The sequence below is a fragment of the Cupressus sempervirens genome, chromosome 11 (genome assembly GCF_028749045.1).
Source record: "Cupressus sempervirens isolate cs-2001-9-10 chromosome 11, ASM2874904v1, whole genome shotgun sequence".
NCBI lineage: Eukaryota > Viridiplantae > Streptophyta > Pinopsida > Cupressales > Cupressaceae > Cupressus > Cupressus sempervirens.
In genome coordinates this window covers 841492620-841518566 of record NC_143128.1, presented here as the reverse complement: position 1 = coordinate 841518566, position 25947 = coordinate 841492620, and the positions used below count along the sequence as shown (strand labels likewise).

The following is a 25947-nucleotide window of genomic DNA, read 5'->3' as shown; positions in this document are numbered from 1 at the left end:
CTCATCTGTAGTATATACATCCATCAACATCTAATACCTTTGACCTTTTATTGATTGTAACACTTCTAGGTCTTTACCCCAAGTATGTACTTCATCCATTAACCCAAAATACTAGTTTAATATAGCAACTAGCTTATCTACATTATTCTACATATGGTGTAGCAATTTAAGATTTCCTTGTAAAATATGAACACCTTTCTCTTCAAAATTTTCTCACCATTGCTAACAAGCTTTCAAAAATGGTTCTGGTTGCATAGCCTCCTTATCTCTTTTCTCAAGTTCTGCATTTAGAGTCTATTTAGGATTTTTAGGATCCAAGTTGATAGGGATGTTAGATACTTTAGGGATCAAAAGATTAAAGGCAAGAGGAAAATAACTTCACCCTAGTTGGTTGAGCTAGAAGAAGGAGCAACTCAAGCACCACAACAAAAAGGGGTAGAGAATGTATAAAAGGAAGAAAATTTAGAAGTTACCTAGACTTAGGATAATCCTCAAGTGCCACCACTAGAACAAGGTCAAGAGATATAACATAAATAAAAGAAGTGTCTCTACCTGAACAAGAGGTAGAAGCCTCCCCATCAGCTCACAAGAGAAGAAAGATCAAAACTCTAGTTAAAAGGAGACAAAAGTTAATAAGAAAGGTCATTCCTTTTCCATTAGTTCTAGAAGTTATTCCAAAAGAGGAAGAAGAGAATGATGAAGATGAAGAATATAACCTTCCCTTGAGTTAGAGGAATCATCTTTCTAGGGCTACAAACTTAGAATGGATAAGAAGCTCTACTATTACACCACCATCCATCCTCACCCAACCTATTTAGTATACAACTTTTGAGGATGAGTTGCAATAATAGATTGATGAGTAGGAGAATAAAGGGGCTAATGTCTTTCAAATGTCATATTTTGATTTCATGATAGTAGCCACTAAATTGGTAGGAGATAAAATAAGGGATACTCCAACAAATCAGCCTCCACAAGAGGATTGGAGTCAATTTTTGCCTCAGTCACAAGGACCCAAGAGTGTTCCACCATGATTAAGTCAAGATTTATCTTACTTGGATAAAGGTTCAGCTACTCCTCTCTCTCTCTCAATAATGAAGAATAGGTGTAGGATGAACAAGAAGAAGAACCACAAAAAATACCCATCAATGAAGTGTCAAAGGAAGGGAAAATATATGAAGAACCTCAACAAACTTCCCATGATACAGAGGTGAGGACTATGGATTCAATAGACATATAGACATATGATGTGGATCTCTAAAAAATGAGAAGACTCTAGAGAGGAGTGATAAGGGAAAAGGCCTAGCATAACAAACTCCTTCTTCTTCTAAAGGTAATACTTTGAGATGGTTGAGGAAAGAAGTGATGGTTAGAAAAAAAAATCTCTCAAGAAGCCTAAGTCATCTGTAGGTGATGCCCAAAAATTGGCATTTTTCATGAGTGATCAAAATCAAGACTTTCTTGCTCATGTTGCTATTCCCCCTTTTCATGTAGATATTGAGGATTTAATCCCAAAAGATTATCAAATCAGGGAAATCATGCTTGGAAAAACTACCATGGATACTACCAAATTAATGGTTACAATGGGAATCAAAGAAGTGTTTAGGCACTTAGAGTAGGATAATACTGAATTGATAACCCTTCAAAAGTAGAAAGATATCTTAAGGGGATATTTGAATAATGTAGTTGGTCTGTTGGATCCTAAAAATCCCAAAGAGACTCCAAATGTGGCACTTGAGAAAAGAGATAAGGAGACCATGCAAAGAGATCCATTTTTGAAAGCTTGTCAGTAATGGTGAGAAATTTTTGAAGAGAAAGGTGTGCAAATTATACAAGGAAATGTTAAACTACTACACCATATGCAAAATAATGCAGATAAGCTTGTTGCTATATTGAACTAGGATTTTGGGTTAATGGATGAATTTCATACCTAGGGTAAAGACTTGCAAGCATTAAAAAATTAATAAAAGGTGAAAGGTATCAGATATTGATGGATGAGTTAGATATGGAAACATTGCATGTAGATATTCATAAGATCAAGGATCAAACCCAAGAGAAAATTTTGGAGGTAGAGAGACATTACAGTGATGCTTGTTTAGACATATCTAAAGATGATTCAAGTGATAAATTGATGATTGTAGAAGTAGTTGTTGAATAGTTTTGGAATACTTTTGAAGATGCTTCCATTGATGATGATATTAGATAGGCATTTAAGACTGAATAGGCATTGCTAGATTTAGATGTGAAGTTGGGAGATTTTGTAGAGACTCACATAGAGGTGGTAAACTATAGGCAAAAAGTAAAGGACAAATATGAAGCTTTAGATTTGCCAGATACACCCCAAGTCATAGAGATTATAGATAAATTCAAGAGCAATACCCTAGACATAGCTTTGGTATGAAGGGAAACAAGACCTAGAAGGTAGAATTTTAGTTTTGATACTTGGTAAAATTTTGCATTTTTTGGACCTACTTCTAAGGTACACCAGCTTCCAAGCTTCCAAGGTGTGCTAGATATACTTCTTTCAAGGTGCGCTTCTTTTAAGGTACAATGGAAGTTTTTGAAATAAGTCAAAGGTACACTGATAATTAACTAGCAGTTCTAAATTTAGAGATTTTCATGCACTAAAAATGCATTCTAACAATAGTTTAACTCCTACAAACATCCAGTGAAGGTTGAGCTTCTATTTTTTTCACATCTAGAGACTCCTACATCATCTAATGGCTTTCTTATTCTTATTTTCTCATACTTTCTTAATTTTAAGACATGTAAAGGCTCATGCATCCATTAAATGATATAAATAAGGATGGAGTCCTAGTTAGCACTAGTTAGAGAATTAATTTGTACTTAAATAGATTTGTTTTATTATTTTGGAAGCATATGTTCACATAAAAAGATCTCTCACTCTCAACACAAATTGAGGAGATGATTTCTTATAAATTCAAGAATAAAATATGTATTCCAAGCTATTATTTTGATGTAATAATATATGATTTTGGTGCTCTCATTTGGAGTGTAGTTATTCTTTCTTGATTGTGTTATATTTTGTGAATGTATGTTCATGGAGTGTAATGGAGCCAATAGTTGTATTGTGTTATTTTGATTGAGCAATCCTTTAATTTTGGTGTTTGCTACGGTTTTGCAAATTTCACTGGCATACTTAGTTTGAGAAGAGATCACCTTATTGTTCTTGCATAGCTTTTTGTCTTGTATGAGTGCACTTTCTATGGCCTTGTGATTTGATGAAAAGTGAAACATTTTGCAGTTACTAAATTCCCATCAACAATTTCAATAATGGAATTGAGGAAGCACTGCTCATGTTTCCATTGGTTACCTGCCGATCTTTTTAAACCTTAAGCCATAGCCATGTTGTTCCCATGGCTTATGTCCATTAGGGATTTATTTTTCAAGTAATTTTCTTAAAATTATTTTTACCCTATCTATGTTATTTGCTTTTACAAACACTTTGTTAATTTAGGATTCCATGTAGTTGCATTATTATATTGCATTCATTAAAAATAGATAAATAGATAAATATATTTCTTTTGTTTGATTTTTCCTTTGAGATAGAAATTGGGTTCAACATCTTATCCAAAATTGGTAAGAACTAGCAAAGGCCTCCCGGTGAACAAATAAATTTCTTCAATTGAGTGGATTTTAGTAGGTTGCAAGATCACCCAAAACCTTGTAGTTAATTGAAAGGATTCATGCTATTAAGCATTGTGCAAAATTATAGCTCAACAAAAGTGGCACAAGAAGGAGGGCCCCAATCATTTGAAATAGAAGAAAACAACTTGCAATTTCAAAATTTGACATTTTTACAAGTTCAAATTTTTTTTGAGCTATCGAGATTCCAAGATATGCTAGCTTCTAAGGTGAACAAGCTTCCAACGCGTGAAATGTTCTAAGGTCACCATATTTTTTGAGAAAGTGTACTTTTGTAGAGGTGCACTTTTGCTAGAATTGATGCAAATTGGAAGATCCTAATCCATCATCTCCATTTTAGCAAGCTTTAAGATCTTCACCTAGTGCACACAAATTCCTCCAACTTACCATTTTTGAAAGCCTCATAGTGACAAAGGATTCCCTTGAATTCTACCACTTCCATTCAACATTTAATCATCTTCCTCAATTCTACTTCCACAACAATGACCTATTATTCTACCAAATCCTCTGATGGCCTTTTTCACAAATATTGTAGACTTACCATTCAACTTGATAGGTGCACTCAATGACCTTCCTAAAAATCCTAAGAAGTTTTTTCCAAGGTTCATTTATTTATAGATGAGAATTTTTGAAGATCAAATCAAGGTGTTCAAAAAAATTTGCAACCAAAAGCATATTGCTAATGAGAATGTGATTCTTCACTTATTTCCCTACTCTTTAGGAGATGTTTCTTTAATTAGTATGTTAATTTTCTGCCTAGATGCATTGGAGACTCAAATACTTTCAAAAAAAAATCTTGGATCAATTCAAAACTTTCATCAACCTAGCTGTGATAATTCAACAATTCATATCAATCAAAAGGGACCCAACTGAGATAGTTTCAAACTTTAACCATCACTTTCATATGGCATACCACAAGCTGTAAACACCATACACTATACCAGTTGAAGCTACAATTAAAAGTTCTATGATATTTATGGACCATCTTACTATTATTTTTCTAAGAAGACTTCCTATAAAAATATTGACACATTGGACAAAGTCTTCTCAGAAGCAATTACCTTCACCAAGTAGGCCAATCCTAATTGAGGAGGATTGATGCTTCCAGCTCAAGCTATTACAACAATGCCAAAATGTCCTATTGGAGCACCTATGATTCTTGGACAATTCATACCAATGAATCTAGTTCCATTATAGTAGGCACTCACTCTACAAACTCTGGCTATTACATATCTAGGATATTAACCTTCAAAAGCTACTTTCTTTGAGCAAAAGACAATAATTCCCACTAAAGCAGATAATAGTTTTTCCTCTAAGTTTGGTCAAATAAAGAAGACCATGTCACAAATGAATAATGATCTGACTCACTTAAGGTTTTTGAAAGGATAGAATAAAAAATTTTAGAGAAAAATGCTAGTCCTTAGAACAACAACAATTACAGTCAAAACTACAATAGAAATTTTAGTGAAAACAACAATGCAGGAAACAATAATGGAGGAACCAATTTCAATCCTTCTAATCACAACAATAGCTTCCAAATACATAATCACCAATGGAATAATCATTTGAACAATAGAAGTATTCTTGCAGATAACAATAACAATAATGTTTAGTATGTGGGACATCAATTAGTATGACAATGGTCAAAAGGCATCTAACAATGATGGTTATATTATAATGAAAATCAAGAAATGAATCAAAATTCACAAATAAATGATAATGTGCCTCATGTGCAATTTAATTCTATGCTACTAGAATCTTATGATTCTACACAAAACACACAGGTGGAACAACCAACCAACAAATAATTCTCTTTTTAATTCAGTCAGGAACTAGGTATTCAACCTTAACAGATGCTTGCTTATCAAAATGACAATCAAAATACTTACAATATGCATAGTCAAAAGGAGCCTATGACAGATGGAATTCATCTAGCAAACCAACTCCTCCTAATCTAAGAGAAAGTAATAATCTACTACCAATCAGGCCCCCATATGGAAATGTGCCTACAATCTTGAAAAATCTCACCCAGTCTATTGAAAAGTATAGTGCAGTGGAAGATTTGAAATGAACAAAGGCCAACATGTCCATGTTTGACATACTACAAAATTTTCCTTGTCAATGAGAAGAACTGATGAAAACTCTTGATCATACAAAGGCACCCCATAATACAAGTATTGTTCCTTAAAAGATAGTGTCTCAATGAGTCAATGCTTTGGAGGCAATGCCAACTATGTTTAAAGACAAGGTTGAGGTGCCCCCATTTTTTATTAGCATCAAAATATATGGGAAAATTCTTCATAATTACCTAATTAATTTAGGAACCTCTTTTAATGTTATGCCACTATCAATAGCAGAAAGGTTGGGAGTCACTCCTTAGCCCTCTAATCAAATCGTGATAGAGTCAGATAAAATAGATGTAAAAGTTATTGGTGTGTTGAAAGATGTTTGGACACAGTTGACAATTGAGCCTCAAATTCAAGACATCATTGATATACATGTGGTCAAGATTCTTGAGACCTATGAGTTGATACTAAGAAGAGAATGGAAAAACTTCCTAAGAGGATGGTTTTCTATGGATTTTACTCAATTATGGTTACCATGGAAAGGGTTGATTAATCAAATCAAGATAGATGAGGAGCCAAGTTAAAAACCATGATTACAAAATGCAATGCACCAAATGAGGTTTCATTCTTACAATAAGATTTGGGCTCTTACAAAGTAATGGCTTTTGATACAACTTCAACCAAAATATCAAATGATCAAAATGAAAAAAAAAAATGAGATTTCAATCCCAAAGCATTGTGTAAAATGAAAGCTCAAAACCTTGTTGGAAATTTTTGTAAGTGGTATTTTCTTGTCCAGGTTCTTCATGTCATAGAACTTGCATAGATCCTTACGAGAAGAGTCAAGTAGGGCTAAAATAAGAGATGATAGTTCATGGTAGTTCTTGATGAATTTTGATAGCTCTTGCTAGCTCTCGAAGTGAAGGTCATTATTGCTTAGTGCATTATTGCATTACCTAATGCTTAGAATGGTTTGAATCTATGATCATGAAACTTATCCTTAGAGGACTAGTTGTGACTTTTTCCACTTATGATTTTGACCGTAGTAGTGAGCCTTCATACTTATGTAGAGTTATTAGGTTGACATGGTTATGCTAGTAACATAGTAGTGTTGGGGGAGTTTTTAGATGGTTGGTAGTATTTTGAATTCTTCTGAATGCATCTTGAATTGATTTAGTGCAAAGGTTAGGACAGACTCCCTCCTAATCCTAAAGTTCTATAGTTTTATCTCCATAATATTTTATCTTTGGAATGTTATCTCAGTCAAGTTTCTCTTTATGGTTGACTTGAGGGTTGAGATTGAGTCTAGTGTCAAGTTAGGTGTAGTTTTCCTAGCAGTTTGCTAGAGGGACATAGTATCCTTGGACATGTATTACCATCTTGTGATTTGGTATGAAATTAAATATATGATTTTTTTAGTAATGAAATTACTTGTCACCTTTTTTAAAGGTTATTCCTTGTATAGTTGGGTTAAGTAACCCTAGCTTACAGTGATAGTTTATCTTCCTGTACAATAAAGACTAAGTTTCTCCCATGCTTGGTGGTTAGTTGTTGAGATAATCCTTCAAAAGAGTGTAATTTTGATAGAGAATCATCATCCCTTCTATTTTGAGGGTGATTTTTCTTAGATTCAAGAATGCTAATGTGTGCAATCATAGTGTTCTTGGGAATTTTGGGATAGTTCGTCCCCATTACTCCAATTTAGTCAAGTGCTTAGTTTTTCTTTTACCTTGGTTTTGGTCACTTGATAGGTGCATTTTGTAGTTAGACACCTTTTGATCAGGTAAAGTAGCTTGTTCCTTTCCTTGTAGTGTTTAATGTGTGGCTAGTTAGGTTGTCCTAGCACATAGGAAGTTCCTTGTCAAAGTAATTTATGTTAGTGTAACACCCTTTCTCTTAAGGTTGACCATTTTTTTTGTGTTTGATGTTTGTGAGTTTTTGAGTGACTTGGTTCAAATCATGGAGAATTCAATGAGGTTTTCTTGAGTATTTCTTTTTTTGATTTCACACTTGTTGTGCTTGGGTTCTATTCATGGATTGTAGGCCCCCATGACTAAGCATAGTCTTTAGGGAGATGATAGTGTGCCTCTCCCATTTGATTCTTGTAAGTCATTTGGAAGGATTCAACTATGATTATTGTGCCTTGTGAGTGATCTCTTTAGGACCCATGAGTGATCTATAACCCTGAGGTGATTTGATTATGTTATTATATTATTAGCTTGATTATATTTATGCCTAACTTATCAGATTATGACATGCTATATGGTTTCACTGAGATATGAGATAGTGGTTACCTAGATTTATATGGTATTATGATGTTTTTCCATGATTACCCCTGAGATCTGAACAATGGTTGCACTATGTGTTATTGGTCTACTGCAACTAATTGGGTTTTTGTAAGAGTGTTTTCTCATGTGTTTGAATATGTTTACTTATATGTTCATGGTTCCATTTATGCTATTGAATAATTTTTATTATATCCATTATTAAATTCTTAAAATAATTAGAAAATGAGGTATCTATATTGGATGTATTGATTTATGTGCTACAAATATTCATCTAGTAACTTTCCATAAACTTATGTGAATTGATCAATTAATGATTATTTAAATGTGCTTAATTAAATGATTATGAGTACTTATTTCTTCAACTAAGATATATATTTTGCATCTAAACTTGATTGCATTTATTTACTATGCATAACTTATATCCTCAATAGTGGCACATGGAGCTAGTGATTAGAAATTTTATGTCAAGCCAATATTTTCCCTGTTTGGGCAATGTATCTTTATATTGTTATTTTAAACCTCTATTAATTGGTAGACCTAGATTCATTATGGATATGTGTCTTAACCCATGAGTATGCCTATGCATTTAGGAATCCATGGTGGTCACAAAGAAGTTTAATTAGATGTTGATTTAATGGGTTTGAGGGATTTTATTTATTTGATTTAATTTATTTTAATTACTGACTAATTCTCTATAGTTGAATTCCAAGAAATTGGAAATGCCAATTTAATTTGGGAAAAGGGGCCAATTGGTTATCAAGTCATTATAATGACCAAATTTATAACTCACTTTGGAAAAGTTATTATATTAGCTAAAAGGGAACTTTATTCTTCATTTTTACTTATTGATTTCTTGCTTTGGAGAGAAAATTACAAAACCCTCTTCATGGGGTTTTTTCATTTTCCCATTGGGAGAGATTGTCTTGGTGGATCATCATGAGGTTAATATCATTGGATTCATAACAGGGAAGTCTTGTTATGCTAAGCATTATAAAGCATTTGATGGGACTTTTATATTATGGCTTCATTTCCCATTTTATCCCTTTTGGCTATGAGATAGGACCTTCTTATTTTTATTGTTTTCCTCTATTTTAGCTTCCATTTCTTGTTGCTATTTGACTAGAGGATGAGAACTAGTGTTGCCCTCTATTTTCATGTTTTGATTTGACTAGGTTGGGTGGGTGAATACTTTACATTTTCACTAGATAGGTTTATAAGTTTTCCTATTGTATTTCCATAAAGTGTCTAGATTTGAGATTTCATTTGGAATGTGTAATGTTGGTTGGATTTAGATCAATGGGTTTTTATTTCTTCAATTTATTTGATATTTTATTTTTGGGTGTTTTGGTATTATCTTATTTTTCATGCCACTTGGTTTTTTCCCATTTCTCTATTTGTCTTCACTAGAGATTTGACCTTTTAGACCTTGCCTCAACAATTAGGATCATCAAATTGGAATTGTTATAGGATATTCTATGGTATTTAATTTCACATTACAAAGTCATGTCTTTGTATCAATTTTTGCATACTTGTGTCTTTTGCTAGATTTGACAGATTGTGAATTTAAGCCCATTCAGTAAATTTTATTGGGACCTTGGTCTTGTTACCATATTCTAGAGTTGGGGTTTCAATTTCATAATTATCTAAAAGTTTAAGTTTTAAACTTTTTATTCTTGCCTCATTTTCCATGGTTCTCATATTTTGTTGTGGGTTTTGACAATGTCTTCTTGGATTATGGAAATGGATTATATTCCATGTTCCATGCATGTTATGTTGTTACTTCATCGTAATTAAGATTCAATTCAAATGTGTATTCCTCAATATAGGTTGGTAGAGTGAGTTTCTTATACTCATATCATTTATGGCATTTCTCATATCCAACCCATGCATTGGTATTGCTTGATTATATTCATGAAATTGTTTGTGCCTAAACATTAGTGCATACACATTTGTATGATGGAAACTTACAAGATCTGAAATACTACATATAAGTTTGATGAAGTATTATTTATTTGGAGGTTGGGTTTGACATCTCATTGCCTACGAGCACTCATTGTGCATACCTTGACCTAGAAGTGGCCAACATTGTAATGAGAAGAGGTTATAAAAATTTGTAACTTAATTAATGAAAACTTAATGAAAGATAAAATTATTTAACACCTGTCCTCCTAAGGGAGGTGATCAAAGGTGTTTCTCTAGCCTCTTGAGGTAGTTGATTAAAGGAACAGTAGTGAGAGATGATTGAAGATACATGCTAAGTCTAGCCTCCCAAGGGAGTTGATCAAAGGCTCAAAGTGCTTATGCTAATCGAGGCATGTAATGACACTCCACTAGAGTCCCTACATAGTTATCATATAGAGTGTCTAACCAGTGACCTGATTTACTACATTATATTCATGATCTTAGAGATATTAGTATCATATTCCACTTTGTGCCTATGATTGTTTTATGTGATTATGGTTGGATCATTGTCTCCTTCAAAATAATGGGAGAGGAGTTGTAAGTACCAAGTGGTTAGGAGGCATATCTACCTATACCACTATTGGAGAACAGTGTGCAGAGATGATCTTTTTCTAGTCTTGAGGGCAGAGATGATTTTTACTTGGTGTTTCAGTGTATTTGGAGTATGTTTCCTCATGATTTATGTTTTACCTAAGATACATTGATATCATATGTTAGATGATTCTCAATGTTTACTTCTTTCAATCATTATCATGATGTTAGATATTATTGATTAGTTGATGTTCATTGCAATTGTTATTGATTAACAATGCAATTGATAGTGTACTATGTTGGATGTTTCATGTTCCATTGATGGAATATATGATGGTTATTGGTAAGGTATAACTCATATGGTAACACCAGAAATCTTGTTAGTGAACTAATATTCATACCTTAGGGTATGGATATGATCCTTGGGGTCCCATGATGCCATTAAGGTTGGGATGGAATGACCAATTTTGATTTAGTTTAGTTTTATCTTATGCTTCTGCTTCCCCTTCACTGTGATGTTCCCTATGTGCATTTTTTATGAGGATGTAGATTATCATCGATTAGAGTAGTATGATATTATGTGAGTTTTGTTGATCCTCTTTATGCTTGTTGATTCTCTATAGTGTTCACTCTTCAACTTTAGTAGTTTTGTTTCTCCCCAATGTGGAGTTTCTAACCCTTTTCATCTCCTAAGTCACCTTTTCAATTCTAATTTTTATCCTAGATGACCTTAGGACACCAAAACTAGATGATACTAGTAAAGTATCACCCCCAGTGTACTAAGAAGTATCTCTTAGATATTATGAGAAATATTTCCTAGTTGAGAAGTGTCTCCTGACAATACTAAAAAATGTCACCTAGATTTTCTTGTCTAACTTATATGTCCAAACAACAAGCACTTCCTAACTTGTCTAGTGAATGCTAGCAGGTATTTGGATACCCTTTTGGAAATTCATGCTCAACAATTATCTTATGGGATGCGTAGGATTTGGATGTTAGTTTGGACATCCTCTTAACATTGTTAATGGTAAATTGAACCTTGTATGATTAATTCATGTAGGTGGATATGGCATTTGTAAGTGATGAACAAATGGGGACCTTTGGTGGTTTGGTTATTTTTCTTTCATTTAAATATAATTCTATTTGTAGTTGCATGTGTCTATGCTTTAGCTTTAAAAAATATGTTGATTATTGTTTATCTTTGTTTTTGGGGATCTTCGGGCAGGGCATTACAAGATTTTTTGATGATTTCTAGTTCACAATGTCCTATATCCCCATTGGAGTTAGAAGAAGTGTCAAGTAACATACCATAGTATTTTTGGAAGTTTTGTATATGTTAGGGGTTTTACAAGACCAAAAATTTCCTAAGTACTAAGAGTTATTTTTATATATATTTCAATCTAGGATGAGCACATTGAAAATGGTGTTTAGACACTTCTGAGGTATCTCAAGGAACTTTATATTTTATTGTGGAATAGAAAATGAGTATTTTATATTTGAGGCTATGTGGATTTAGAACAATATAATAATTTTCATAAATCCATCAATGCATATGCATTTACATTATTTTGTGGTGTAACCAGTTGGATGAGACCCTATCATCTCTTTCTCCACTATAAAGGTAGAGTATTTAATTGACACTCATGCTTGCAAGAAAGTCATTTGTATTAAAAAAAAATTAGATGTAGAATTCAAATAAGGTGTAGTGAAAACATATAGTGATAGAGTAAAATATTCCTAGAAAAGACCTCAACATTTTTGTCTAGGATAAAAAAATGAAGTTCAATATCATTTCATGATAGATATGGGTAAGAAGGGAAAGGTAAAGCTGGAGAAGATAGAAACTTTAGCAAATATTGCTAACTCATTAACTAATATCATGAGTATATAAAATTTAATATGGTGTTCAAAGTCTTTGGGCCTTTGATCCCCTAGAAACTATATCCATATTGTATAGAACATCTAAGTCTTTCATGGTATTTAACACATGTGATAATTTTGAGAAACCATGTGTCTCAACTTGGTACATAGTTCCAAAAGTAGTTGGCATTTTTCTATGTGTCAATGCCTTGAGAAGGGGACTATTAAAGTATAAATATGCCTTGTCCATAGGATATTATAGGAGGACCATTTTTAGATATTTCATAACACATTTTATGACAATTATAAGTGCCAAAATTAAGGGATATGACTTTGGATGTGAGAGACCAATTTTAACCTAGATTCTTGCCTATCTTGAGAAACACATGTCAAGGATGGTAAATATTTGTTAAGAAGGTTTAACACATGGTTTCGTAAACCATGTGTAGTTTCCATGTTGTGAGAAGCCTACAAATGAGATATTGAGAAGGATTTTTCTTTGCAAGATTAGATGCTAGAAGGGAGCTACTGCAATTCCTCCAAGCTTGAGTTGACATGAAATTTGTGTAAAAACTTTCATTACAAGTTTTCTAAAATTTTCTTCCACAATGTTTGAAATGTGGGTTTTTTCTCTTGTAAGGGTTATTCCTATGGAGATCAAGGTGTTATATGTTTATTGTTATTTTTTAAGGTCTTATGCATTTCTTGAAATATATGTAATAGCTACATTGAAACTTCCATAATCACCCTCAAGGTTAGTGTAAGAAGTATTTTCACATATCTTTTCTTCACTATAATTGTTGTCATTCATGCATTGGATTTTAGCAAGGAAATATATAGTCTATAATTGAACAAAACCTTAAAGAATTGGGACCTAAGGCAGACTATTCAATAGTAGTTGAGAAATTTGAGTTGATGATTACATTATTATTCAAAATTATTAATTTTATATATTAGTTAATTTTTATTTATGAAGTTAGTATTATACATATATAATTGTGTAGAAGAAGTGTGTCAATAGATTGCTAATAGAATATCAAATTTGACAATTTTATCCTAGTTCTCTTTGTATGATAGCTATTATTTTAGCTTGTATGTGGTAGTGAGGAACATCATGTGGTATTTTATGTACACAGGAGTCAAAAGGGATCATTTCAAAGTATCACTTGATACCTACTTAAAAATGCCTCGACAATCATGCAATACAACCATATAAAAAATGTGAACACTTAATTCACTATATATTCCTCTAAGAACCAATATAGTTTCCTCTATAATTTAGTTTAATTACCAACAATTATGTACAATTAACTCATATTCATTCCCATAGGTACCAACAAGGTTGCAAAAACACATCCATTTAAATTCCATTCACCTCCAAAAGTTAAAATAAGTGGTTATTAGTACATATACAATTTATTAAATTAATTTTCAAATATAGTCTTTTAGTTTTCTTTTGGTTTATAATTAGTGAGTTAGGTAAAAAGGAGTAAACAATAATTCAAGCATAGGTAATTGAACCTCTTCCCCTAGTTAAATACTCATTCATAATAGAAATGATTTATTACTATATTATTGTGACATTAGACATTTTATTGTTTTGTACATTTGAAAAAGATATATCATTCAAAATATGAAAATTCAAAATCTATAGTACAACCACAAGATCACAAATATTAGTATTGTATGAACAAGTTTTATTACAACTACTTGAATACTCAATCACACATGTCCAACTACTTTTCAATATGTAGAGTACTAGTAGACAACTATCAGTACTTTTCAACATGTCATTTTATTTATTAATTGAGCACTAGTAGACAACTATTGGGACTTTTTCGATATGTCACTTTAAATTGAGAGAGTACTTGACAACTATTGGTATACGAGAAATTTATTATATACTTTTAATTATTAATTATTATTTTTTTTCACTAAAATTAATAAATAACTATGATTGCTAAATATGGGCCTTTAATTTAACAAAACACTTGAACATAGTCATTATTGGTCAAATTCATCCAAGAATGAACATGAGATTGTTCTTCTTGAATGGATGAACAAGACAACATGTTGCCTTCTATCTAGATGGGATTTTGAATATACTCTCAAAATTGAGAGTTCAGTAACCATAGACAATCCTAAGAAAGGAGGATTTAATGCATGCAATGCAAGTTTAAGCCAAGAAAGTAAATATGATTAAGCTATATGAATACAAATTTAAGCTATGAAAGTAAAGAATAATTAATCTAGATGCATGAAATGCAATAATGAGCATAATCAAATTAACTAGTATGAAGATCTTCAAATGCATGAATATGTGAGTATTAAAAAGGAAAGAGTTTCATTACTCAATAAGAAATGTTAGTGCTAAATGTGGGTTTCTAATTTAACAACACACTAACAAGTTACCTAAGAAAAAATTAAATAGTCAATTAAATATGAACACTAATGAAAATCTTCTCGTTCCTCTTCCCCAACCTCAGAAAGCTTTTATAATAAAAATGATTTATTAGAATGTTCACATATTTTTATTTCTTATTTGAAAAAGAGATGTCATTTAAGTATAAATATCCAACATTTATAAAATCACAAATACTAGTATTATAGGGAAAAAGGTTGTTGCAACTTTTGGAATGCTCACTCACAATCATCCTATCACCTTTTAATATGTAGAGTATTAGTAATAAACTATTAGTACATGTGAAATTTATTAAAAATTTAATTATTTCTTTTTGTTTTTCTAAAATTAATATATGACAAGTTGGATGAGCAAGAAGTAACTAGTTATTTAAATATGATCTATAACTAAACTCATTTCGTTCCTCTTCTCAAATTCAATAGACATAGATAATATAAAATATATTTTTTATCATAATTAGAATTGTTATTGCTTATACACAATATTCAAGATAATAAAAGCTAAAAAAATACTAGTATTATATGAAAAATAGTTAAAATACTCACTCAAACAAGTCCAACTACTTTTTGAGATGTAAACAAATAAAAATAGAAATATATAATATATGAGAAATTCCTCCAAGTGTAGTGTATGGTTGTGATAAGTGAGGATGAGCAGTGTGCATGTGGTGTTGTTTATGTATCCATTGTAGGGCCACTTGATAACCTAAAAGATTGCCAGGAATCTGGCAACCAAGGGTTTTATTGTTAAGGTGGTGTGCACTCATGAATGTCATGCCTACATCATCAAAGGAAATAATGGTTGAGACCCTTTCACCCACACTAACATATGTTCAACACTTGTGTTGGATGGATTTCCTTAAGATTTTGATAGATACCTTAATAAAAATGAGCTGAACAATGCCCTTTTTTACAAGATGAAATCCCATGTAGAAGAATTGATGGAATAACTATGGTAGAAAGTCTATGTCACCATTAGAATTAGTTTTGACAAAAAAAAATTTGAGGATGATGATGATGATCAGATTAGATTGATGTCATCTTTGAGTAAGTTATTTGAAAAGAACAACAAACTAAAGAGTCTTCAAAAAACATTAGAGAAAGTTTATGGAAAATTGCGCAAAGTGTTTTACCAACTACAATTATGGATGAAAATCCTCAAGTGAGAGAAAAGGAATTGATTAAGGATTTTGATAATGTGTTTAATTAGATATCAAAAGTAGAAGCTAAATAGGCACAAATTAAATATGATACACAGTTATTTGATACAATGTTAAAAATAATTAGAAATAACTAGGTAGGACTTGACTCTTGTATAAAAGAGTTAAAGAGATGTGGAATGGAAAGAAGATCAAATTGTATGGATAATACACTTTTTAATAGAATTTCATCATAGATGTGAATTAGGAGAAGGATTAGAAGCCAAAAAACTAAAAAAAAAATTCTAGTTAGCTATAATAGCCTGACATGAGGATTGAAGACTTGCAGGCCATAATTGTGAAGATACATGATGATATAAGTCTAATTAAGTTGAAAAGAGAGAAAAATCAAGAGATTTTCATTTTTGAGAGAACTTTTGACATTGAAAATTAGTAATGTACATAAGAAACTAGAGGAATGTATTAAAGCTAAGACATCATATGAAATTTTTTTATATTCATATTTAAATGCAATAGAAGTGGCATCTTATGGGTTTTATGCCTTTATCAGTGTCTCTAAAGTAGTCAAAGAAACATAAGAGAAATTATTTTATAAATTTGAAAGCAAGATTTTATAATTGTATTACAAGAACATCAAACTCAACATGAAGGAGAAGGGAATTTTTTTTTGGCATGTATATAAATTTTGTCATTACCTTTGTCATTGATGTCAAAGGGGGAGTAAGTGAGGAAAAATATATGTAGAGATATTATATGCAAAAGGGGAGTACAGTAATGATGAAGATAGAGTATAGTCAAAAGGGGAGTATCATTATGTAAATATGGTATATAATAAATATGACCCACTCTTTTAAAGATTTTTGTAAGGCCACAAGTTTTTGAAATTTTGAAGTTTTTGTTTTGGGACTTAGCCAAATTTTCCATATGTTTCCATCAATGCCAAAGGGGAAGATTGTTGGAAATTTGGTTAGGTTAACAAGGTTGAGGCTTTTAACAAGGACTGAGATACTATTTGGATGTAATATACTCCTAATAGAGTCAATATATTTTAGATTGATTAGTGTATCATTTTTTGGCTACCATCCCCACTAGGGTTTTCCCTTGGCAAGGGTTTCCATAGTTAACAAAATATGGTGTTATGTGTTGTATTATTTTATGGTTATGTTTACTATTCAACATAATTGGTTTACTTTCATATGAAAGTTATAAGTTTGTTAATGATATCCATAATTGAACAAAAGTTCATGAAATATTGATCCTCTCCCACCCAGCTCCCTCCCCTCCCCCCCCCCCCCCCCCCCATCTCAGTTTTCCAATTTCTAATAGAGAATGCTCCCATGTAGAATAACACATTAAAAGAAATTAATCTTTAGAAGCATACATGGGTTTCAAACATATTTCCATCAGTTTGCATTATCCTCATGGCCAATGATGACATTATAAGATGTTTTGACACTAAATTCCCTTGAGGCATTCAATTCCCAAATTATAGTATCCTTAGCTAGAAAAGAAGGAATCTGAGTTTCTTCCATGATGCCTTGTGGGTGAATACACAAAGTTGTGGTTCCAAAAAGATGACACCTTTATTTTTTCAAAATTTCCCACAGTCTCCATGCACTATGAGATACTCCATACCATGTGTGTGCTATAGCATGTATCTACTATTGGAAATCACATAAACCAACTCTCCCCCCTCTCTCTCCCTCTCTCCCTATCTCCATCCCTCCCTTCCTCTCTCTCTCTCCTATCCCATACCCTTTCTACCATCTCTCTCTCTCTCTCTCTCTCTCTCTCTCTCTCTCTCTCTCTCTATATATATATATATATATATATATATATATATATATATATATATATATATATATATATATATATATATATATATATATATATATATATATATATATATATATATATATATATATATATATATATATATATATCCTATCCATGTACTCTTTGAACCTGCATCCCCTACTCCCTATCAATCTCTCTCCCTTTCTCTCCTATTCCATATTCTCTCTTCCTCCCTCCCTCAATCTCTCTCACTCTCCCTCCATCCCTCCCTCCCTCTCCCTCTTTCTCTCTCTCCATCTTTCCCTACCCCATCCTCTCTCTCTCTATGCATCCTATCCCATGTACTATCTTAACCCTCATCCCCTACTCTCTCTCTCTCTCTCTCTCTCTCTCTCTCTCTCTCTCTCTCTCTCTCTCTCTCTCTCTCTCTCTCTATCTCTCTCTCTCTCTCTCTCTCACACACACACACACACACACATTCTCCCTCCCTCTCTCTTTCTTTGCACCTTATCCCATACTTTCCCCCCTCTCTCTTTCCCCATCTCTCTCCCTCTCTCTCTCCCTACCCCATCATCTCTCTCTTTCTTTGCATCATATTTCATGCTCTTTACCCCATCCCCTACTCTCTCTTCCTCCTCCCTCTCTCCCTACCTCATCCTCTCTCTCTTTCTTTGCATCATACTCCATAATCTCTCTCTCTCTCTCTCTCTCTCTCTCTCTCTCTCTCTCTCTCTTGATATATCTCTATTTATTTCACTCTCCTCCCTTTCTCCCTCTCCATTCCCTATTCTCTCTTAGTCTTTCACTCTACCTTAATCCCTCTCTCCCTAAATCCTATCCTATTCTCTTTTCCCATCCCCTTCTCTCTCTCTAGCCTCCTCTCCATTCTCTCTCTTACTCTCTCACTCGTAAATTTTGATCCAATTTTTGATGATTTTTGGTCAAAATTTTGACCCATGTTGGTCAAAATTATGACCAAGTAGTATGTCATAATTTTTCTCATCAAAATTTCAAGCAAACCTCAAATTGGTCAAAATTTTGACCAAATCTTGTTGGAAAACATTCAAGAATTATTCTAAATTTTGACTAATTCTAGTCCATCCCATGACTAGCATGACATGGTCATGACCAAAGGGTTGGTCAAAATTTTAACCAAATCTTGGTGGAAAACTTTCAAGATTTGGTCAAAATTTTGACCAATTCTGTCCATCCCATGACTAGGATATCATGGTCATGACCAAAGGTTTGGTCAAAATTTTGACCAAATCTTGGTGGAAAACTTTCAAGAATTGGTCAAAAATTTAGACCAATTCTAATCTATCCCACAACCTAGATGCCATGGTCACTACCAAAGGGTCGGTCAAAGTTTTGACCAATTCTTGGTGGAAAACCTTCAAGAGTTGGTCAAAATTTTGAAAATTTTGATTTGTTTTTAATAAAATATAGTAGATTGCAATTGATATTGATTACCATTAATATGCTATGTAACTACTAGAGTAATTTTGTATGTGCATGAATCCCCCAATGAATTCCTTACCGTGGACTCTATCTTATATCATCTTCTTTGATCACTAGACCAATGCAATTTTGGAAGAGGCTTGGTAGGGGTTGCCATTCTATAGCATGTCTAAGCAATGATTTTGAAGTTGATCTAATGGTGAGCCCTTGTCTAGCATTAGGTGGTTGCTTTCTAGATTTTGAAAATTGGTATTATCATCCTTTTTATTGGAGGGTCGTGTAACATCCCGATTTCTATGCAAGGGCTCCCCAAAGTTTTTTCTACACAACTTCATTGGCACAATTTGTGGAATGGTTCAATATCAGTTGTCATTCCAACATTTTGTTGTGGTTGCCTAGAAAGCGATCTGAGGGAACGCCATCATCTAGCAATTGGGCTACTTATCATGAGTGATGATAGAGATTTTGTTATCAAAAGCTCCCCATGGCCATCAAATGCAACCATTGCTTATGTGAGAAAAGGATGAATGCAGTCTCAGATTCCAAATAAAATCAATGACATCAGATCTATAAGAGTAGAATGAAGTAGAAACTCATTTTCTATGTGCAGCTCCCTAAAGTTGTTTTTCTTTCTCACTCCATTGGCATAAATTTGGAAGTGTGGTTCAACAATGGTTATCATTCCAAATGTGTAATTGTGGTGATTTGGAAAGTGATGCCAAGGGAAAAGCATTCATCTAGCACTTAGGATGTTTGTGTAAGTGAGTAGGGGAGCTTCTATTGTGTAGGCCTAGTTAGATAGAGTAGAGCTATTGGCACCATCAGTAACTATAGATGAATCCTTAAGAGAAAAGTTTGAATCCATGAACCATTAGGGGGGTTAATTTTGATCTTCTTAGGGAGGCCCTTCAAAGAATCAACCACCACAAGGATGCGCATGAAGATCTTCCATGACAAAAAGGTTTCAACATAAATGCAATAACCTGGCATGTGCTAATGATAGCATGATATTCTCAAAAGGATCAAATTATTTCATATAATTGAATTCAACAACACTTTCCACACCTGTTAGCTAAATTAGAGTTAAAAGCTTCTTGGACTAAATTCAACTCGAGAGACATCTACATACATTTGATAGATGTAATTAGTTATTAATAATATATCAATTTTCCAATGATTTCCCTTTGATTAAAAACAAATCAATTTGTCAAGAAATTCCCTTTGACCAATTTGTCAATACCATTTCGTCTTTCATCAATTAAAATTTGTGTTGGACCACTATGTTCAAAGTTCATGTTTCTCCATTGTTATAATTTTTTTTCTAGATATGCATCTTCATGGAATCATTGTTGTGATAATCACCAAAATTCAAAATCTCATTGGATCATTGCATCCATAGGTTAGGTGTCTTCATTAGGCTAACGTATCTACAAGAGATGCATCTTCATGGGACCATTTTTCTCGTAGGTTGTAGGCTTTCATTTTTTGTAATAAGAGTTCATCTTGTTGACAAAATTGCATTACAATGGTCAAGTCATAACATTGTTATATTAGTCATGAACCCTCATTAGACTATAGATTTCATAGGTCATGTGTCCCCACTAGACTAATGTATTTGCAAAATATGCACATCTTCACTAGATTATTGTGCTTGTAGGTTGTAGGCCTAAGGTAATAATATAATGGGCAATGGTATCCCCAAATTCATACTATAGATCAATGTTTTTTATGGATTAAATAAGGCTCAAGTATGTAATATGTGCATGCCACCACAATGTCCCTTCTTGTTCTGTGACTGTAGAGTTGTATGTAAACTTGTTCCTTGGTGTAATGGGACATTGTCTTATGTATGAAGGTCCATCTACCCAACATGATTTCAAATGATTCACCCCATTCCTACAATAATCATAAATAATTAAATCTCAATACAAGATCTATCTAATGTTCATAAAAATAAAAATAATGACATGGGTAAATATAATTTGGAGCATAATATTGTATAATTACTAGTGAAGAGTCACATTATAGGGTCAGTTTTTGTTCACATCAATGACAAGATTATCACCTTCATGAACATATATAGTGGGGCTAGGAAACTTTCCATTCACTATCACAATTGTTTCTCTATAGCACAATCTAGTCACATTTTGTGTTCCGATCTATAATGCATTGTAAACAACATGATTACATTAAACTCATGCATATTACATTGTAAAATACCATAAAATAATATTTAAATTATTTTATTGAGCCTTATTTTTCTAAGTGAACATAAAAAATAAAAAGCCTATATTTATTTGTCAAGCATCTTAAACATTCAAGAGGTAGACCTCATCATAATGTTGATTTCATCCTCTAAATATTTTATATCAATTTAGCCTTTCAAATTAACTTTTGTGTTCTTGTGTTCTTTGGTTTTCAAAATGTGTACATAATAAGAAGAAATCTATGTCTTCCAAAGTTTTCTTTATTGTTTATTTCACGATGTCAATAAATTCTCATAGTATTTTCATTTTAAATTAAGACTAGTTGAAAAGAAAAATTAGATCAAAGGACGCATGAAATTTTATTTTCATTTCATTCAAATTGTTAAAAGGCTATCCTAAACCCATATTTGTGATTAAGGTCAAATCATACACTCATACTTGAATCCTTCAATGGGAAAAATTGCTAAGCCATTAGAAACAAAAGAGAAGATGTGTTCATTAATGGTGGCCATCTTTAAGGAAAAGTGAAATAGGTGTAAAAGAAAATCAATATTTTTTGCTAGAAAGAAAATACTAAGTTCCAAGAAATAGAAATCCATTTGATAGAGATATTTAGATGCTGAAATGAAAATATAAGTTGTCATAAAGGAACATAGATTAGTGAATTAGTGACACCCTCTTAACTCTTTTTGTTTTCAATAGTAGTTACAAATTCATTCCAACTCAGTGTTATTTATTTAGGATACAAATCTCATGGATTTTTTATCCTAGAATAACTATCTTAGTAGGCTAGCACATCAAGGGATAAAGTGAAGATACTATATAAGCTTTTTATTTTGTTTAAGAAGAAACTCTAAAAAACCTTAAGGGAAAAAAAATACTACATGATAGAACATTTACAACCTTGTGATGGTGTGCACATTGCAGAAATACACATATGCATACTATAAGTAATGCCAAGCAATATAAGACTATCAGTACTATAGTAATGCTAAGAAATATAAGAATATAGAAGAATTCTAAAAGAATATAATTATATTTTGAGACTTGTTTTTCTAGATGTATGCCATGGCTACACTAATATATTTGCATTTTGTAGGGAGCAAGTAGGTTCAGATGCTACTCATAAGTTTTTAGGTCACACACAGTGGCTTGTAAAATACTAGTTGCTATAATAGGGTTTCAATATTGGTATAGGAGACACAATTGTTGATGACACAATTGTTGATGCTAGAACCATGGAAGTAATTAATGAAATGATTTTGAAAGGAAAGAATGAAGTCAAGTAACTTATTAAGGTTGCTTAAGAAAAATAATTAGAGGTAGAACCTAGCCAAACAATGATGAAGTCCTTTGAAAACAAAGTAAATTAGGTATCTTGAATTAGTTAGATATAAAAAATTTCCTTTAAAAATCATAACTTGAGTCATAGTTCATTGAAGTTACAATTTCTAGAAATATTTTTTTTTTAACAATTAAAATTAAATCAATTTATAAACTTATGATATATGTTGAATGTATAGCTCATTTGAAAATAGTAGCAACTTAGGAACTTATCACATATTCAACATTAAAATTGAAGCAATTCAAAGAATCATAACATTTCTATTAAATGTATATATACAATATATCAAATTTTTACTTAATTAGCTACCTCGTACCTATGTGTCTTCTATTTTCCTTTTCAAGTGTTAACTAAGGCTCTTGATGATGTAGGAAGTAGTGCACAAAATTTTTTATCCGAGAGTAATAATTTCAAGGCCATGGTTACTGCTGGGTCAAAAGGAAGTTTCACTAACATATCCAAAATGACTGCTAGTGTGGGACAACAAAATGTAGAAGGGAAATGAATTCCTTATGGATTTGATGGAAGAACTCTACCACATTTTACAAAGGATGATAAAGGCCCATAAAGTCAAGGATTTGTGGACAATTCCTATCTCCATGGTTTGACTACTCAGGAGTTCTTTTTCCATACAGTGGGAGGATATGAAGATTTCATAGATACTATAGTGAAAACATCAGAAATAGGGTATATATAGTGTCATCTTGTGAAAGATATGGAAGACATCATTATTAAATATGATGGGACTATTAGGAATTCACTTAGTGATGTCATCTAGTTCTTGTATGGTGAGGATGGTATGAATTTCATTTGGATTGAGTCTCAAAACTTGATTCTCTGAAGATGAAAAAAGAAAGAGTTTGAAAATATTTATAGATATCAATTTTACCAAGAAAATTAGAATCCTAGCTACATGTTACTAGAACATGTAGATGATCTGAAAACCATTAGGGGGTTCCAAAATGTTTTTAATGTAGAATTGTAGAAACTAGAGTTGGATAGATGGCAGTTAGGCATAAAGATTGCTCCTAGTGGTGATAATTCATGGCCAATGCTTGTAAATCTAAAAAGGCTCATCTAGAATACCCAAAAGACATTCAAAATTGATCGAACGAAACAATTAGCTATGCATCCTATGGAGATTATAGAAACAATTGAAAAGCTTTAGGAAAGGCTAAACATCATTCCAAGAAATGATCATATCAGTATTGAGGCCCAGAAGAATGCCACTCTTTTCTTCAATATTTTATTGTGTAGTACATTTGCAAGTAAACATATATTAAAGAAGTACCACATTACCAAGGAAGCATTTGAGTGGATAGTTGGTGAGATTGAATTATGTTTCCTTCCATCTCTTGTTGCCCCAAGGGAGATGATTGGATGTGTCGTAGCACAATCTATTGGTGAACTAGATACTCAAATGACATTGGATACTTTTCATTATGCTAGTGTTAGTGCCAAAAATGTTACTCTGGATGTTCCTCGACTTAGAGAAATTATAAATGTGGCAAAGAAAATAAAATGTCATCACTTTTAGTGTATCTAAAGCTAGATGTTAACAAGACAAAAGAAAGAGAAAAGAATGTCCAATGTGCATTAGAGTACACAACCTAATGGAGTGTTACAAGGCTACTGAAGTGTGGTACGATCCAGATCCAATGAGTATATCATAGAGGAGGATGTTGATTTTGTAAAATCTTATTATAAAATGCTAGATGAGGATATTGCACTTGAAAATATATCTCTATAGCTATTGCGTATCCAATTGAATAGAGAGATGATGGTTGATAAGAAGCTAAGTATGAAAGACATTGTAGAAAAAATAAACCTTGATTTTGAAGATGATTTTACATGCATTTTTAATGATGATAATTCATAAAAACTTATTCTATGTATATGTATTATGAAGAAGTACAAGATTAAAATTCTAGAGCTGATGTTTTCCTGAAGAAAATTGAGAGTAATATGCTCAATAAATGGCTCTCTAAGGTATTCCAAATATTAATAAAGTGTTTATAAAATCTAGAAACGCCTAAGACAAAATGGATGTTGGATATAGAAGGGGTGAACATGTTAGCTATTATGTTTCATGAAGATGTTGATGCTACAAGGACAACAAGTAATCACTTGATTGAAGTAATTGAGGTGCCTAGAATTGAAGTTGTAGGAAATCTCTTCTAAATGAACTTCGTGTTGTGATTTATTTTGATGGGTCATATGTGAACTACAAGAATTTAGCCATTATGTGTGACACAATGACATATCAGGGCCATCTAATGGCCATTACTAGACATGGTATCAATCGTGATGATACATGGCCAATGATGTGATGTTAATTTGAGAAAATAGTTCAAATTCTTTTGGATACTATTATTTTTACTAAAGAAAACCCTCTAAGGGGTGTTACAAAGACCATCATGCTTGGCCAATTGGCTTTGATTGGTATAGGTAATTGTGCTCTATATTTGAATGACTAGATTCTATAACAAGAAATTGAGCTCCAACTACCCAAATATATGAAAGGAATGGTAGACTTTGGTAGGACACCATCTTGGTCCCCAATAATGGGAACACCACACCATGATGCAATGAAGTCACCTAGCTATTTACCCCAAGTCTTTGTATTTCACCAATTATAGATGCTAAATTTTCTCCCTAGGTTGGTGGGATGGCCTTCTCACCATCCTCATCTCTTGGCTATAGCCCTTCATCCCTAGGTTATAGCCCCTCATCTCCTAGATATAGTCCCACATCACCTAGACATAGCTCCACATCTCCAGGCTATAGTCCCACATTTGTAGGATATAGTCCTACATCACCATTCTACATTCCAAGTTCTCCTAGATACAACCCTATGTCTCTAGCATATTCCCCTATTACTCCTTCTTACTCTCCCATTGTTAAATTTAACATGAATACATGATTGTGAACTACAATCCTATCATTTTGAAACATGACAATGATTGTGATATTTGGAAAAGATCTACTGGTAATTTTTTAATCTAGTTGCAAAATAGAATAAAGCCAAATCTTTAATTTGATGCTATATTGGTTGGCTTGTCTTCTTTCCATCTCTTATATAATTCTATAAATTTTTGGAAGGGCTTCAGTCTTTAATTCCAAGGAGACATCATCTTCACTAAAGTGAGTCATTAATCTAATAACCAAATGCCTCCCATTTTTAAATAT

At 32.5% G+C, this 25947-nt stretch overlaps 1 pseudogene; it reads left to right on the top strand.

Annotated features, from left to right (window-relative positions):
- LOC149532172 (DNA-directed RNA polymerase II subunit RPB1 pseudogene) overlaps nucleotides 1-25681 on the top strand; it is a 131461-nt pseudogene extending 105780 nt beyond the window's left edge.
- The last annotated feature ends 266 nt before the right edge of the window (nucleotides 25682-25947 follow it).